This window comes from Panthera uncia, chromosome X (genome assembly GCF_023721935.1).
Source record: "Panthera uncia isolate 11264 chromosome X, Puncia_PCG_1.0, whole genome shotgun sequence".
Lineage (NCBI taxonomy): Eukaryota > Metazoa > Chordata > Mammalia > Carnivora > Felidae > Panthera > Panthera uncia.
The window spans coordinates 26608485-26621541 of NC_064817.1; the positions used below are offsets into that span (position 1 = coordinate 26608485).

General features: G+C 37.1%; 1 protein-coding gene across 1 annotated transcript in view; it reads right to left on the bottom strand.

Moving 5' to 3' along the window:
- DMD (dystrophin) overlaps positions 1-13057 on the bottom strand; it is a 1998908-nt gene that overhangs the window by 1125514 nt on the left and 860337 nt on the right. The window lies entirely within an intron of this gene.

Here is a 13057-nt window from a genome sequence, read left to right on the forward strand (position 1 = left end):
TTAAATGAGAAAAGCAAAAAGCAAAAACTGGGGCAGGGGATGTCACACTCCCTGGATATCTAGATAATAGCTCCTTGGTGCATTCTCAGAGAATGCTGTCAAAATTGGCTGGAGTCCAGGAAATCCTTTTTTAAAGTCCCTACACATACTCCTGTCCCTGAGGCACTGCACACAGAAAAATGGTATATGCACCAAAGAAAATTCTGTAGCGGTTTCCACAGTTTAAAGTCAAAGATGAGATCTTTTATAGCTTTTTACTATTTTGGTTTGTCTAGAAATAAGTGATCTTTATAGTTTCTGACCCTCTAAAAATGAAACCATAGTCCCTGTAGTTGCTATGGTGATAGAAAAATCCTTAGGATCACTACAGAATATATTATTTTCATGTCTATCCCTGAATAGTTCCTTATCTTACCTGAAAATATGATGGCAAAATCATGAGGTACCCCCTGTTTAGTCAACATTTTCTCTTAATTCTGATATGTCCCTAGGAATTAACCTCCCTACCCTCCATCTAGATTCTGTCAGAGGTTTGTTAGTCACTCTTACTGCCAAAGGAAACTTCCATTTCCGGAAGGCACTTGTACATGAGTGCATAAGATTTAGGTCTTTGGTATTTTAAAATAGCATTCTTGCCGCTCTGCTTCATGGCATCAAGTCAAATAAGACCCTCATTTATACACTGCTAATAGGGAAAAATTAGACAGCGAAATAACTTTCTCAGCTGAGAGATGAGGTCTGGGTATGTAAAATAAGGAAAAAAGAGAAGATTATGAACTATGATGCTGTAAGTCAGGCTTCCAGTTGAAAAGCTGGTGATTTAAATAAGAGTTCCTTGAAAACACAGACATGATAAGATGAGCTTAAACTTTGACATAAATGATATTTAAAAACATGAACCTCCCTTTAGAGAAAATCAGGTTTTTAAAAAAAAATGTTAATGTTTATTTTTGAAAGAGAGAGAGTGGAGCGGTGGGGAGAGAGTGGGGGAGACAGAGAATCCAAAGCAGGCTCCACGCTGTCATTGCAAGGCCTTGATGTGGGGCTCAAACTCATGAACCATGAGATCATGACTTGAGCTGAAGTTGGACGCTCAATCTACTGAGCCACCCGGGCGCCCGAGAGAGAAGCAGTTTTTTAAAGGGGATTCATAACACAAACAATGTAAACCTAAAAGTACTTTGTTGATTCAAGTACCGTGTAATAGTGCCTTCAATGGGCTAAAAGGAGAAACTAGACACAACAGACCATTTATCTAGGGAACGAAACAAGGGACCTCTTTGCCAATTAATCAGGTTGAGATAAAGTTCTCAAGTAACTCTTCACAATGCTGTCTTCTCTATCATAAGGGACGGATTTCTGCTGTTCAGTTTTTCTTCCATTTAAGGTAAAGCAGCAACTACTCCCTTGCTGTCAGAATGTTTCATTACAGAGCATGGCTTTGCCCACCTAAATGGTAAGCCTATTTGTATGAATGTCAAAGGAGATACTGTGGAAATTGAACAGGGCTGGAGTAGGGGATGGTGGTATTTGATAAAGTGAATTTATTATAAATCACTTCTGATGAACATAAACTTTTAAGAAGTTACTGAAATTTTAATTTTGTGTCTTACGTATTTGTCTCAAAAATACCATTAAGAGTACCATTAAGAGTGCCAGTATGGTCTCTAATATTTAAAATACCATCACTTCCGTTGTATCTTTTCTGTAGTCAAGAAAATAAGTGGGCATCTCACATATACAAACAGAAAATTCAAGTCAGCACTTGCTTAAACTGTAGCACACAATTAAAAAATAAGGATGCTTATGATTTACAGGCATCTGTAATCCTATTTATACCAAGGAGTAACATCAAACATACCTCCATGAGCTTAAACCTCTTACCAAGGCAGGATTTTAAATATGTTGATTATAGGATGTGCAGGCAAACATTAATCTGAAATTTTGTCTTCTATTTGAAAGTTTGTAATAACATATGCAGACATTATTTATAAAATCTTTACTTCAAACTTTGCCAGGGTTCCCTTAGTAAAAATGTTCCAGCAAGTGGAAAAAAATCTGTATTAGAATTGAAATAATGCAGTTCCAGAGAAATAAACATATAAACTAAAATACAAGATAATATGAAAAATATGAAATTGATTATTTTAGCATACTTTCCCCTGAAGGTGACTTGCACCCATATAATGACATTCTGGTTTGAAGTACACTGAACTTCATTATATATAAATATAAAAATAGATATTGATATAAATATAGATATATAAATGCTTCCAAGTGATTCCTTAGTCTTCATTTCTCAAAGTGACTCATGTGAGCAGCTGGTTATAAACACCTGTAATTCTTTTTTTTTCTTTTTTTACTGTATTTACTTCTTGAAGGAAAATTCGATTTATTGGTTCATCAACAGCTTCCTCACTGCCTCCTCTGCAGCATTCAGTACTGTTATGCATAACCCTCATCACATAGCCCTGGCATCCCTAGTCTTACCTCATTTGGCTCTGCCTCAGCTTCCTCTCTATTTCTCTGTCTACCTCTGCCATCCTATTTCTTTTAGTCCACAGACACCTTGCTGTGGCCTTAAGCAGAGTCTGTCATTAAATGGCTGAGTCCCTACATCTGCCAGATGCCACCTCTGTTGGGCCCTATTAGCAATAGGTCTTTGATGCTATGTTGGCATCTTGCCTCTCCCGCTTTCTACCTCCGCCAATAAGATCCATTTGTGTCAAACTGATATTTAAGTCATGGGCGTGGGGCTGAGATTGTCCACAAAGGTGGGGTTAGAAGGAAAGAGGGCTGGGAAATGAACATAGGAAAAGATACATATTGTGAGCAAGTGTGGAAGAAGAGCTAAGAAATTACCCCTACGTTTCCCCATATGTACATCTCTAATCGAGATCGTCTTCTGAACTCTGACTTGTATCTATCCAACTGTCTCTTTGATATTCATGTGGATGTCTAATAAACATCTTACGCTTAACATATCACCACTAAACTTATACCAAATCTTTCCCCCAACCTGATCCTCCTGCAATCGCCCACAGTACGTAGTTTAACGGCAGCTCCGTTCTCCCAGTTGGTCGTGACAAAATTATTCGTGGTATCCTCGAATTCTCTCTCTCCCAGCCTACACGCAAGTGGCCACCAAATCCTATGAGCTCGACCTTTGGAATGTGTCCAGATTTTGACCCTGCCACCGCTCTGATACACACCACCATCTCTAGCTGGCATAATTCTGAATGTGGGTATAATAAGAGTGCTTTCTTCATAAGGTTGTTGTGATGACCATATGACTCACCATAAGCAAAGAATTTAAAACATGTCTTGGGACAAAATAAGTGAGTGGTAGCTATTAGTACTGTCCAAATTCCAATTACATCCAACTACAGATATTCAAGGGCTTTCTCCTTTATAAAACTATTCTGCTTCAGCTTTCTAAATTCTGAATTGCTTTCTCCTCCTCATGAATTCTGTTTCACATATTCCTTATACGGTATTTTGGCTATACTATGCCTTTCCTCCCTCCGTTACTTCCTAACTTGTTTGCATAACTCTGATATGTGTATCCCATTAATGTCACAAATTACGAGAGTGCAGAGATCAAGTCTTATATTTCTCTTTTAGAGTGTCAAACCCAGTATTTGAGCATTAATAAGTATTTGTTGATTTGAAGGGAAAAGTGGAGCTGAAGCTCTGAATCTTAACTTGCTTATGAAAATCCAATTTGAATGGAATCACTGAACCTTAAGATTTTGTTACACTGTTCTTGAACCATGGCAGATACGCATTCAGGTCCCAGCAGATGTTGTGAGCTCTTCAGTTATTTCCCTGTTTATTCTATTTCACTTTTACTGGTTATTTCGCTATTAGAGTAAATAGAAGAGTAACAGTCCATCTGCATTTCTGGCTAAGTTGCTCCATGGTTTCCTCAGATACCTCAGATACCTAACTCCTTCATTCAGAATTACCTCGGCCCATGTTTCTCACATGCCACAGAGCATCGACAAGAAAAGAAAAATGTAAAACCTTCACTTTACTGCCCCAAGTATTCCTCAAAGACAATGAATCTAGTCCATCAGCACCAGCTAAACTGGAAACAATTTCACAAGTCATTTTGCGATAGGTACATTTTGTGTTGAGTTGCGCACATTGTCTAAATCACTTTATTGAAAGTCTCGATAGAAAAATTGGCTCTTGCACATAGCAAAGCAGAGTTGTAAGGAAGCAAATGCTATTTCTCTTCAAAATTAGACATATGGCATTCTATGTTTCCATTTTTTTAGAACCAGGGCATGCTTTTATGTCTTGTGTAACTGAGTTGAGGAGGGGCAGGTAGGTTTTATGGAGAAAAATTCTAAGGCAATATAGCAACCGAGGGAAACCTAAAAGAAATGATTACCACTGAGGAATGGGATTTAAAACTGTGGACAGGATGTTTTTCTTTCCTCTATTCCCTTTACACTCTTTTTATCCAGTATACATATGCCATCATGAGCATATTATTATTTTGACAAAGAACTGAAAATCCAGTATGAGTAATCAATCAAGTTCATAGATAGCTACTATACAAGATATACTTAAGTCTGTAAGAATACAAATGACGTACTCTATTTTGGAAAAAAAACAGGAAACCTCTTTGGTAATATTTTACCTATTTTATACATGATTAATGTTGTTGATGTTGGGAGAACATGCATTCCATCGTAAGTGTTTTTGATGGGGGACAGAGAAAGCAAAACCATTGTCTCATATCATCGTTCTGAGATAAACCTAAACTAAAATTTAAGAATGACAAAACAAAACATGATACAGAAGGAGGATCCTAACATTCTACTTCCTATCTTTACCTTTGTGGAAGCCCCACAGATACCTCAAATGCTGAGAACATTCTTTACTCTTTTGTCTAAGGTGTGGCAAATTCAACTTGGGAATTGGGAGTAAATGGTGCCCATTAATTACATGTGGTTTACAAAAGAAACTTTTTAGTTCTTTTCCTTGAATGTTAAACGATATGCATTAGGATTTAGAAATAAGTAGACTTGGAGAAAAGTCACTGAATTAGAATGAACTATACACAATTGCCAATATTTGAACATTTTGATCTACATAATGTCACTTCATAAGGCTCAACTGAAAGCTATTATAGTATTAATGTGGTCATGATTACCGACGTAAGCAGGAAAATGAATACAGAGTAGCTTTTCTAAATGGCAAAAGGAAAAAAAAAATAAGTAATAAAGATAAATCTCGGAACTCCAAGAAAGAGAAGCTTCAATGCTTTAAAACAGTTTAAATCAAGTTCTTTTTTTTTCATAGTTCTGTAATCTGAACAAAGAATTGTAAATTACTGAAAAAGAGTTGGGAAAAAATGAATTCAACAAATTTCACTGGAAAACAAAACTCAAAACAAAACAACAAAACAAACTGAAAAAACAGCATCTTATTCTTGGTAAAAGCCATAGCGCAGAGAAACTTGGAATGATCTAGAGTTTTCACAACCTCAAGAGAAGTACAGAACAAAGAATTATTTTTTAGTACCTGAAATTAATTGAAGAATGGAAAAGTTTGCCCCCACATAAGTAATACTTAGCGTTGGAAATATAGTAAAAGAAAATGAGCATAAATAAGATTCTCTAAAAGAAGTTTTTGTCAAAAACAAGTTTTTTTAGACTCCGTGCATTCTCGTTGACTTTAAACTTTTTTTTTTTTTAAACTTTAGGCTATTTGCCAAATCTGGAAACAGCTTTATGTATATTTTATGCTGTTGTCAACATGTTATTTAAAGTATTTTACACATAAATATGCAATTGTATAAGGTTTACTGCTTTTTAAAAGACCAGTTTTAAAAGATTATTTCCATAAAAATTTAATTTATAATGATTTTTAAGATTTTGGGTATTTGATGAAGTAGACGGGTTTTACAAATCGTGACATTTATATAATTACACATTTTTACAAGAATTTTTTCACATAATCCTACATGCTTTCACTTTATCTTCACAAGTGTACAGCTGAAAAGGCTGAGACAGGTATTATCATTAATTTCAGTTCAAAGTTAAGAAAACTGAGACTTACATGATTTGCTCAAGGACACAAGAGTCAGATGTGGGATCTAAATCTAAGTCTTTTCTGTTCCAATTCAGTGTTTTACCATATAATGCAAGCTCAGTGTACGCAAAATATTACTAACATTTTAATTACATGTGGATTTCCTGCCACATACATAAGTGATTGGCCTAAAATTCAGTATGTCCAAACCCAGATAGCATAAATGTCTCCATGCTAGTCTATGTGCACAGATTGTTAGAAGTCACCTATGTCTGGATGATTTAAATCAATGACCAAGAATACAATATAAAAGAGGCTAATTTTGTTTCTCCTTTTAGGCTTGGTACTGCTAGATTAACTTAACAATGCTTTGTCATCTTAGATCACGGAGTCCCTATCTGGATTTACAAGACTGTCGTTCATTCATCCAACAGATTCACACTGAGTGTCTATTAACTGCTTGGTACTGTTCTAGGACTTGTAGATCCAGTGGTGAACAACAAAAGATACTGTGTTTTCTGCCTGGTGGTTGTGCATGTGATGTTTGCTGGTCACCACAGGGAACAGGTCAGAAGGAGCAGATAGCTCATTTGCAAACCATTGCAGGCGGTGAAAACTGTATCTTTTGCTCTTGCTGACTCACTATCACCATTTTAATAAATGCAGCGCTGCAGTTAAATGGATATATTTACACTTAAGTGCATGTTGCGTGTGTCTTCAGATTTATAAAACCCTGCACTACTGTTTTCACATTTGGGGTAGCTGAAAATAATTGCTTTAAGCAGTATGAGCTAACAAAAATGCCTTGAGACCCTATGTAACTTGGTTAATAGAAGAGCACACAACTTTGATTTCTAAGGAAAAAAAAAAAAAGATTAGAGAAACCCATTAGTGGCTGTTGTGACAGCAGTCATTGGGGAGTAGATCTATCTGAAAATTGAAAAAGAGCAAACGGCGCACCAAAGACTCAAACTCCAGTTCATTTTCACTCTCTGGAATTTGTCTTCATCTGACAGATGAAGGCAAGACCCTAAATAAATCTAATTCTTATCCTCTGTATGTCCCGTCCAGCTACCAGGCTCTACATTAATGACATATCAAATTGGGAAGAGTGTTCAATCAAAAGGCATTAAAGTACTTATTAATGAGATTTTTCTGATCTTCTAAAGAAGAATCTTAAAGTTATTTTTAGTGGCTCTATGGTTAGTTATCCTTTTGCTTTTTCTGCACGGTTTATGGTCCACATGTGAACAGCACTTCGTAAATACAACAACGGATTTTGTCCGAAACATTCTCCATAGGAGGATGCATGGTCCTTGCAGAACTAACAAATCAGCAATTATATATCACACATCGGAAGATGGCATGTGACTTGGTCAAAGAAGAGAATTGGTCATGAACAGAAGGGAAACCTCCCCAGAACTGAATTTCGACCTCCAAACTTCCTCCAGCCTCATGAATTGTATGTTTTAATGGGGAAAGTTCTGACTTCTTGAATTTATAGGATGGGGATGATCCAAATAGTCTTGCTGAGAGAAATTAAGCAGGAGTGGTTCTCAAAGTGCATTTTAGCAAAGATGGGAGTACACTACAGCTAGGGAGCCAAAGTAGGACAATGGTTGGGCCTGATGAAATAATGGCAGGCAGAAGAGAATGGATTATCTCCTGTAAAAGAGAGACATGTGTACAATATAAAAGAAAACTGTACTAAAATCACAAGTAAATATGAGCTGGCCATGGTTACGATGCGGTAAATATCTATAATCTCTTCACTAGAAGAGGAATGAAAAATTAAGTACTGACAAAATGACTGAAGTACGATTTAAATCACAGTGACTAGATTAATATTTGTAAAGTAATTCACAAATATAAATAGCAAATTGAACAAATAAATCCCCAATGATAAAAACAGTTGAAGAAAGGAATTATATTTATAGCTGAATGAATGTGTTAGCTGAAAAACTTGATTTTCCTCAGAGAAATCACTAAATGATTACATTATTCAAAATGTTATATGTAGTCCAAAAGATCAGTTTTTACAATGTGGTAATACATTTAATTTAAGTAGAATTCAAAAAGCATTTAGAATCAAATTTTGCTTTGACATTTTATATGCTCCATGATTACTTAATTTAGAATAATTGCAAACTCCTCTTGTTGGAATATTACTAAATCGGTGAAAAAAATCTAACGCTCTATGTAGTATGCCCCTGCGCTACATTCTTTTATTTGCCTTCAGCTCTTTGGTTCAGATTTGTACGTGAGGTATCTCCTTCTATTATTTAATTCCCTTAATACCAGGCTAAAAGAGTTTGCACATGGTACTAGTTTTTTCCTCATTCAAATGACCGGCATCATTAAGCGTGTGCTTAGATGTGATGAAATAGATTCCAATGGAGAAAGATCCTGATCAGGGAGATAAGATCTCATTGCCAGGGCTTTTGCCCCTGCTTCAAGGCAAGACGAGGACAGAAGGCATAAATATCGGGGAGAAGAAATCTTACATCCCTCAAGGAATCCTCTGCCAAAGTCACAGGACACCTAAATTCTGCTGAGCCCCAAATCTGCTGAGAATAGGTCTTCATACATCCATGCTCAAGTCTCTGTGTGGATAGAGAAATAAATCTGTTGCCTCCACTTTGAAAACATTACCAGGGTCTGGGAATCTCTCGCAACCACCCTAGCCCAGACCACCAGCATCTCTTCTCCAATTGCTTTCCTTGGTTTTACTCTTGATCCCTTTTAGGTCTACTTAAAGCACAAACCAGATCATGTCATTCATCTCCTCAAAAGTCTACTGTGTCTCCTCTCTCAGTCCGAGCAAAAGGTAGTCTTTACAACGGCACCCGAGGCCCTTCACAATCTGTACCACCCACAGGCCCTTTGATCTGGGGTCCTACTACCCTCCTCTGACTTATTCTGCTTCAGCCACACTGGCGACCCTGCTGTACAGTGATCAAGTTAGGGACGCTCCCAACATGTGGGCCTCTGCCCTGACTATCCGCTCTGCCCACACAGCAAGGCTGAGCACTACGATGGCTCCCTTAGTCTCTTCAAATCTTTGTGCAAGTGTCCTTTCCACCCTACTTAAAATTGCAATCCCACCTCTTTCCATTTCACCTACTCCTACCCCTTTGGTAATTTTATATCCCTTATCCAATTCTGTGGGGTTTTTTTAATAACAAGTATCATCTTTAAATATACAATATTTACTTATTTATTACTTCTGTGTTTGCCTACATGCTGTCTCCCACTGCTATGGTAAAAACGGCGGGGTCCGTTGATTTGGTTCACCATTTTTTAAGCACTTAGAGTGATGCCAGGTACATGATAAGAGCTTAATAAATACGTTTGAATGCAAAAATCCTCACTCCTTAGATTAGCAGCTTGTCCTAACAATTTCCCTTAGGTCTCAAGGGCCTCACATAAAAGCTGAACCAGTCAAAGAAGACTGAGCGACTTTGCTTTACAGCCTTTGGCTCGTTAAGCTCACAACAAGCTCTTCTAAGTGCTGCTGAGGTTTAACAATAGCTGTGTCTACTTGGATCCTCTCTAAACTGTGCATTAGGCCCAAGTGCCATGTCAACATCTGGGAGCTTTTTTCACATGTCCACACTTCTTGTCACTCTCTTGCCTACCAAAACCACAAACAATTTCTATTCACCTCAACCAGAGCATGTGTACTATCATCAGCTGAGAAGAAAGAAGTGAGATGATTCATGTCTGACTTCTTTCTTTCCTTCCCTTTCCTTTTCTCTTCTTCCCTCCCCCCCCTTTGCCTCCTCCCTTCCTTCCTTTTATGGAATCTTGTTAAACCTTCATGGATTCATAGACAATGAGAACTCAGGACATTTTTCCTACAAACTGGGCATGACAGACCTCCATATTCTACTGTGTTTTGTCCAAATTCATGTTTGGTATGCTCAACAGAAAACCCGAGAAAAAAACCTCGTGAGGTAGTATGGTACAGTGGTTAACAGCTCAGACCCTGGAGCTGCGTTGCTTGCGTTCAAATCTGTGCTCCATCAATATGAGCTGTGCCAACTTTATCAAGTTACTCTCTATTTCTTTAGTTTTTTTTCATCTTCAAATGCGGAAAATAATTTTACATATTTCATAGATTTGTAGTGAGGATTAAATTAGTTAATATAGGTAGATTATTAACAGTGCCTGACCAGTGGATAAAAACTAAATTCTTAATATAGCAAAAGATTAAACCCCATTGTCACCCTTATTCTAATCCATGCTCCTATTTTTGTCCTCAAAGCTTACTTTATTAATGCCAAGGTCTAATTAAGCAACTTAAGGGGCTCCTTAGTGGGGAAGTAGCACAGTCATCAACCTGAATGGAGTATTTTCCAAGATTTCTGTTAGTAAATGCTGACTAAACAGTGTATATGCTATTATTTCTTTCAAAATTATCGAAGGTTGGATGCCCTAGAAGCAGATTCTAAGACTTGAACATATAGGCACATGATTTACTTGGGAGTGATCCCAGGAAGCCCTGGTAAGGCAGAGAGGAAAGGTGAGAAAACCAGTTAACGACTGTAATATGAGGAAGATTTCTACTGTGCACAGTGGGTCTCAGTCTTTATCCGTAGAAAACTACCTGTCACTGGTTGAGGTTTGTTGGGAGATGGTGGGGAGGCAGAGCCTTAACTCCCTGACACTTACGAGTTTGGACGACTAGAGAGAGCTCTGGGCAGAGTCCCAGGCACCTGCAGGTGGCAGCTGCCAGTCACAGTACAAGGAACCCTGAGTGTGGAGCAGGTATGGGTGAGGCCCCAAGAATACTGGAGATGCCAATACAACTGAAGTTTTCAGTAAAGTCAGGTATATGACAGCATTAGGATAAATCCTTTCCATTTGGGCCCCTTAAATAAATCATTTCTGCTGTCACGAGATGTTAAATATTTAAAACTCTCAGGGATCAAACTTTTGGAAACTTAAAAAGTTCTATGTTTATGCTTTATTATCATTTGTGTTGTCGTAAGAACAACTCAGTAACAGGCTTAATATGATATCTAGCCTCTTACTGTTACCTATAGGCTCAATGTCGTACAGCAGATCTCTAGAACTGATTCCATTTGTACTTGATACCCACTGAACAGCAACTCCCCATTTCTCCCTGCCCTCGATCCCTGGCACTCAGAGTTCTACCCTCTTCTATGCTCACACTTTCATAAAAGGCATGTTGAAGCAGGCTTTCATGACTTAACGTAGTAATTATAGTTGAGCAAATTGTATTAAGACAGTTCACAGTGTTTCTTAAAAATAAAGTATAAGCCATTCCTCATAGTGATTGAGACTTTCAAAACTTTAAATTCTTTCAAAACTCTTGTACTATCATTTGTGCAATGGTTATAAATTTTTATATACAAACAAACACAGTCAATTGATTCACAATGTGAGTATTGGCTTTGATATAAGAATAAATATGTTTTATGTATTTCTCATTCATTGCTAGTTATGCCTTAGCTCATGTGTTAGCTATTAAATGCAGGTTTCCATATGTAAACAGGTATTTATCTGCTTTGTTTTTGTCAAAATGATTAGGTGGCTTTCTAATTCAATAACTCTATGGAAATTATATGGGCTATATTAGCAGTATTATGTTCAGAAAGTAATTATTTTAACTTATTACACATCACTTGTGTTGTATTGTACTTTCAAGAATATGTATGTTAAACCACAACAATGCCTACTACAGTTCTGTAATTTGATTCATGCAAATCTGTCAGGAATAAAGTCAACCACAATTTAATTTCAAACCTTCCCAACCAGCAGCTGTACAATTTATGTGCTACTTTTCTATTTTTACTACTGGATAATGACAATGATGAATGCCTTTAAGAGGAAATACATATTCATTGAAAAGACTGAGATCAAAACTATCCTCTTCAAAAGGCCCACAGAGGTAGGAAGCCCATTTCCCTGCTTCAGGAGATTTGTTGGTGGTGAGCTGGAATTATGCCCAAAAATGCATCTCATGAGGATTCAATAATCCGGTTAAATTAAACCTGCCATAATACCTCTTTACAAACCACAGTAATCAATACCATCACAATTGGCAATAGCTAGAATACTCTTAAATACATCTGGAAGAACAAATGATTAGCTGAGCATAGCCAGGGGCCCATCATTCTGAGTGTGCCAGGTTAAGAGGTATGGAGACAAAGATATTCAATGGGCAACTTAATAAGTTTAGGGTCACTGCTCTCCTGACCCATATGTCCACGAACATGGAATGAAATGAATATTACCTCATTAGCAGTAATTTACATGTTGAATGACAATGATGAACTTATAAACTGTGCTGTCATGTGAAATTAGTGAATGTGAATAATGACAGGAATGCTGGCATGTATCCTTTATCAACTGATTGGGTTTCTTTTCTTCACTGTATCCGTCAGCGATCTGACTTTTATTTCAAAAATACTAAGAAAGAACACCATACTGAAATGGATGGAATAGTTCCAGAGATCCATGCATTTCTTATTTTATTTTAGCATGTAATTTTATAGCTTACTTGATACAACATAAGATAGGAAATTCAAGTGACTCAAGATACCGCAGCTCCGATTTCCAAAACAAACAAACAGCTTTATCTATTTGTATACCTATGCAGACAAATGTGTGATATGGAATGAGTTCTCAAAAAATCATTTAGATTATAAGACACTTTGGCTAATAGGTGCTGCTGAGAGTGAACTTATCTTCTGTCTATAATCTCCCACTATTTGCATTGAAAAATACCAAGCTATACTATTTCATTCTGAGTGTAAAATGTATGATCACAAAAATTGTCTTGAGACCCACATTATTATGTACATTTTCTTGATGCTGCGTTCATTTAGGTTCAGACACTTCCCTCTATAATTCAAAGGCTATTCCCTCATCATGTTTTGCCTTCATTTCGGATCCAGAAATTTGCAGTTGGTGGTTTGAAAAAAACAAAAACAAAAACAAAGACAAAACTGGATTTGGTTGGTAGCCTTTGGCTGGTAAT